Here is a 6081-nt window from a genome sequence, read left to right as displayed (position 1 = left end):
CCGCCCCGGCCATGACCACCGGTGCAATGGAGGCGGGGGCCACGTGGCCAGCAGCAGAAACATGGTGAGCAATTCCCTGACATGGAACCTAGACAAGATCAACCTCTCAGCGCTGCAAGATGCTACAAGAATCTTTGAATTAGTGAAACTTGTTGACAATACCTACGAACAGCAATTTTTCTTCTAGTTGGAGAAAGAAGAGGAAGTGAGAACATGTGGAGAAAGGCAATATGGCCCCACCAAGGTCAGTGAAAAGAAAGAGGAGGAGGAGGTGCTCCAAACATCGGAATTGAAATTCCTCTGCAAGCCTTGATGAGGACTATGGTGAAACAAACTATCTCCCTGTAATCCATGAAGTCCACGGGGAGTGCAGAAATCCACTTGCAGCTGGTGGGAAAAGTGCCCACGCCAGAATGAGTGGAGGCCAGAAAAAGCTGTAATCGAGTGAGAGATCTGAAAAGAGAGAGAAGGCCCCTGCTTCCAGAGATAGAGAACCCTTGCTTCCAAACTAGAGCAGCCTATTCTTAAAAAACTGTACCTCGTGAATGAAGGACCCATGCCACAGCAGTTCTAGGAAAATTGTTTTGCTCGTGGGAGGGACTCACGGCATAGCAGAGAAAAGACACCTCTCCCTGAATGAACTGAAGAAGATCTTGGGTAACAAACTGACCAAAATACCCACGCCCTGTCTCCCTGCACTGTCAGTGGGAAGGAGGGAAGGGCTGAGGGTAAAAAGGTGTTTTAAAGGTTTATTTTACTCCTCATTATCCTAGTCTGACTCTGTTATTAATAAATTTACTTTATACCTTTAAATTTGAACCTGTTTTGCTCTTCAAGTGTTTTCTCCCAGTCCTTATCTCAACTCATGAGCCCTTCGTTTTTGTCCCCTCCTCTGCCCAACTAGAGCAAAGGAGAGTGAGTGAACTATTTTTGTGGGTGCCTTTCAACCAATGTCAAACCATGACAGAATGCTACAGCCTGACACTTTTCCCCAAAGGAAAAGAGGAGAGTGATAATTTTAGTCTTACTTCAGATGACCATCTTACTCTAATTCAGCTCAAAGCTCAGAAACCATGACAAACCATTTCCAGAGTGTGTCATAGCAGGCAACCAAAGTGGCTTGTTTGGGAAGGACAGGAGTAATTTTCATATACTTGGAAAAATCTTGGGTTGAAAATAACCATTTTCAACTGGTGAATTGAATTCGCTACCTGCTGCACAGGTAATGAGACACATCTTGCCTGCAGCAAGGAAGACAAAAGCTCTGTGCTCAAAGCCAGCAGCTGGAGGCGATGGAAAGGAGGAGGAGAGATGTTCATCTGCCCAGAAAGGTGTAACCCAACCAGGCAGCTTTGGAGGAGTGAAGGTGTAACAGTAGCAAATGGGAAGTTCTGTGCTGGGCTTTGGGACAAAACAGTGTGAAGTGGTACTAAAAAAAATCCAGTAAAAACAAATGAGCTATTGATATTTCTCAGCACAGTTGTGCCAGACTCCCTGCAAATTCAGACTGGGGGTCCTGAGAGTGCTTTGTCACTGTGGTCCCCAGCTCCTTGTCACTTTGTAGGCACCCAGTTAAGCAGTTAACCAACACATATCTTTCTCACAGGAAAAAAACCCAAGGGGCCTTTCTTCAACAGGGAACTTTGCCATGTGGCATGGTCTCATTTTGGTAACATAAGAGGGAGTTTTGACAAGTTACAGACTATGAAGAGGATTTTCCCGTTTTTTAATATCTTGAGACTAGTCATTACTTGGCAGTCTTCTGTTACGCATCCCTCACATGCTAAGCCTACCCATTCTTAATTGCTTCTTTTCTTTTGACTTTATAAATACTTTTCACTTCCTTGTCAGTTTTTTTTAATGGTTCTTTGTGCATTTGCATGTTATCTTAGATTTTTCTGGGCCTTGTTCTGGTGTGGAAAACAACCAAGTTACATGCAAAACCTTGGAGCATATTCACAATTACCTCTATTCTGGACTTAATTTCCTCCACACCCTTTACAGCATTATATTCATGTGTTTCTTGGCTGGCAGTAATATACTTGGGATGCAAATGCCTGGTGGTTCTACTGAGAACTGGACAACAAGAAGCTTCCCCTACAGAGGTGCCAAATCCCCACGGCAACCCCAGGCCTCCTGTTTCTTGCAGAAAGGCTGGGCTGTCAGGCTGTTGGCATATGTCCTTGCACCAGCCCCCTCCCCACACCAGTTCTGCCCCCTCCCAGGGGGGGCTCATCTGCCCAGTGGTGCCTATGCTCAGCCTTCAGCTCTGCTGTGTATGTTAATGCATCTCCCTCCTGCAACCCTGAGACCTTGTCTCTGTTCAGGAGCATCACTGGATTTTATAGAGTGCTGGTGATCTCTGGTGTGCTTGAATCTATTGTCAAAGTGACATCTGCTGGGAAATGCTAGTAGTGGAGCAGGACTTATTTTTAAGAAGCTTCTTTCCACCCAAAAGTAAGTGCCCCCTACGGTGCATAGAAAATCACCTCAGTTCTTCTGAAATCTAAAAATCCTAAGAAAATTAAAACTTTCCATAATCTGAAAGCAAGCAATGACCTCTCTAGGAGAAAGGTTCACGAAGGATGTCTGCACTTCAGGCGGCTCTCTTGAAAGCTGTTTATTGCATAGGTGAAGTTACAGCATTTCAGGGAGTGGGTATCCAGAGCCAGCCCTACAGCTGTCAGCTACAGCTTGTAGGCGTACCCGAAGCCCCTTTCTGTTCAAGTTACAAAGCATTATATACTTTTCTTTGCAGAGTATCTTAATACATAACAACCAATAAGCATCATACACAATACCTTTACATTTGCCTATAGCCTATCATAACTACCATCACCATATTATAGTCATTATTATCCAATCACAAGAGTAAGTAAGTTACAATTTAAGCTTACAATGAAAAATTCTCAGATCTCTCTTCTTCTTCCTACATCGACATTTCTTGTTTGCCTGCCATATCTCTCTTTTTGGTAAAAACATGTTTTCTATTTACGTCTGCTCTTCTTGAGACTTATTTACTTGGTGAAAAACATGTCTTCATTTGTAGTCACATACCCTTGTCCTAATCATAAAAATCTCCTTCCAACTCATCTCCAACCTTTGCCTTTTCAGTTATTCAGTGATCAGTGTTTCAGCAAAACATCTTTTACTCTATATCAAAACTTGCTTTCATTTCTATCTCATCCTCAGTTTCTACATACAGAGATCTTTGTGCCAAGCCTACATATCTGTGAAACTTCCTTACCAAACTTTCATCCTCCCCAACAAACCTCCCTCTTCAAGAGCATGACTGAGATTAATACCCAATGAAGTTGTATTTTAGTTATTTCTTGTCACTGTAAATTCTTCATAGATGAAATGAGCAAGAGTGAAGTGGACCACAGCAGTGCAGCTGAGGGACAGAGCTCAGCACAGTGAAGTTTTCTCTTTTAGTCATACAGAAATGAAGCTTCAGCATTAGCTCTTGTGGGGGCTGGAGGTGAAAACTGTCATATTGAAGGGCTGGCTGCTGGGAATGTTTTTTTCCTAGTCCTTCTGGTGATAGTAACTGTATTTTAATTTACTATTACTACTATTGAGGCTCCTCATTAAAAGGCAAAGCAGTTGCAACACAACACTGAGTCAATACATGTTTATAATAATTGTTGTCACAGGCTGCCAACATGTATTACTACGCAAAAACCTAATGTGTTTCATATGATCAAGGCATAAAGCACAATTGTATTTCTTTCTGAAATATATCAAGAATTGCTGTAGAGCACCATGGACAATTCTAGAATACACAGATGAGCAGGAAATATATCAAGATTTCTTTTTTTATAAGAAAGAATGCATATTGTATTTCTGAATGTGTGGTAGGTGTGGGTGGAGAAATCCTTCTCAAAGAGGAAGATAGGAAAATAAATTGTCAGAGACTCATAGCAGCAGTGAAAAAAGGTTTCTTGGGGCAGGAGACTATTTGTTAAGTTTTTTTAGCCAAAGATCTCTATAGGTACAGCTGAGCTCATCTTTTGGGAAAGAAGCTGTATGAGATCTTACTTGGTAATACCTATGTTTGCTTCCCTTACACCTATTACTGGTTTGCTGAACCACTACAAGCAGGGTTTCAATTAAGATTTTGTTTAATGACTAAAGATTTGCAGTTACAGCAAGTGACAGGCATTTTTTCATTGTCTAAGTTAAGCCTTGCAAAGGGAAGTTGCCTCTTTTCCATACAGAAAACTGATTGTCCTGAAGGTCATAGGGAAAAAATGCATTTTCAAGACACAAGCTAATTTAAAAGATGATTAAAATATCCCCTGAAAACCAGTCTGCACACACAGCATGTCTTTTGGAAGAAAGGAAAAAGCCAAGCTTCCCAGGAGAAAGTGACTCCTGGACTTACTTTGGCACCAGTGCCCTTTGGCAAAAAGGCAGGTGCTGAGCTAGCACACTCCCTGGGACCACTGTCAGGAAAAAGGAACACTTTTGCCTGCAGTACTTCCACTTCATTGAAGACTTTCAAAGGTGATATAAGTAAAGGGAAGGAACAAAGTGCTTACTGGAGTAAATAGCTCCAGTAATTCCCAAATTATTAGTGAAAGTCATATTGAGCTGGTATGTGAGTTTCTCTGCAGTGAACAAACTTTTATTTTGTTTCTGTTTGAAATAAAATTGTCATCAGTAGCTCAAGCAACGGAAAATTGTAGAGCATTACAGTATACATTTCTAGTGAGAGCTCCTATGTCATCACGAGGCCAAATACAGTTAAAAAAATGAAATACAAGATTCCCCCGCAGGCAGAGGTTTCAAGATCAAAATCCTTAAATGGGTCATTTAAAATGCTTCATTGAATAACACTGTAATACAACTGCCTATTGGAAGCTGGTCCCCAGGATCATTGCTCACAAGACGTACCTGTTAGCTGATATTCAGCTGATAGCTGAAACAATTCTGCATAGGATGCCCAAAGTTTAAACAGGGTAGGTTTTTCAGAACCCTTCACTGAAACCCAGAAAATAAGAGATAACGTGTTTCTAGGTGTGCACTGTTGAAAATTATAAGAGGAAAAACTTATCTATTTACTTCCCGGCCCAAGGGGATAATCAATGCCAGTTGCTTCAGTCAGCAGCTGGTGAGGATAAAACCAAGAACTACCCTGCCACCATCTGGTTTAGTTTAGAGAGGCTCTGGGAGAGAGGGAGCCAAGAGGACACAGTCCCTTGGCACACCAGGCTGCTCCCAACCTGCAGCTCCAGCTCTCACTGAGCTTTTCTCAGAGCTACTTTGGCTGAGTCAGGAGATTCTTTGCTTCCCTGCATTTTTGTTCTCAGTGATGGCTCTGTTTCCATTCCCTCTGGCTTGCCTGCACGTTCAGCCAATGTCAGTGCTCTACCTGCATTTATATGCGGTCTATTTAATAACTCCTCCAGCCCTGACAGGTGACATTTCTGAGTAGCTTTGCATCTTGCAGTTTTTATTTTTTCCCTCCATTTTCTCTCTTCAGCCAGGTCTGTCTTAAGAATAAATAAAAAATTAAAGCATTCACCCATTTCAGCTTTCTCTACTGCATGGTGAAGTCCAAAGCACACAATACTATCTGACCAAGAAAACTTGGAGGGACACCCCTTGCCCTGTATACATATGTATTTATGTATACTTATAAACTTACAACAGCATTTTTCTGTTGGGACATGTTCAGTCCTTCAACACAAACCAGTCTTGGACTTGATTACCTTGGCAGAACGCTCAGGCAAAGGTCATCTATCCTCTTTGTACCTACCAGTATGGTCTAGTTTGCCTTCTGGTCTGAGGCAAAACTCTATTGCCACCTGTCTGGTTTTTATAAAATAAATTCATATCGCTGTTTCTGGTTTAATGCCGGTTTAGTATCCTAAACCAGCTATGGGTACAGTACTGTGCTCTGGCTGGTTACTGCCTCTCCTTGAAGAACTACCCTCCTTTTGAGAAAATATTAGAGGAGTAACCATTAAACTAATTGTTGAAACCTGTTTTCTAAAATAATTGAGGCTTTTCCATCCTGACCCAAGCAGGCCCAGGAATAACAGCTCCTTGTTTTTTTCTTCCTTCTGCATCTGA

This window comes from Corvus brachyrhynchos, unplaced genomic scaffold (genome assembly GCF_000691975.1).
Source record: "Corvus brachyrhynchos isolate BGI_N302 unplaced genomic scaffold, ASM69197v1 scaffold3, whole genome shotgun sequence".
Taxonomy (NCBI): Eukaryota; Metazoa; Chordata; class Aves; order Passeriformes; family Corvidae; genus Corvus; species Corvus brachyrhynchos.
This window is presented reverse-complemented; position numbering follows the sequence as displayed.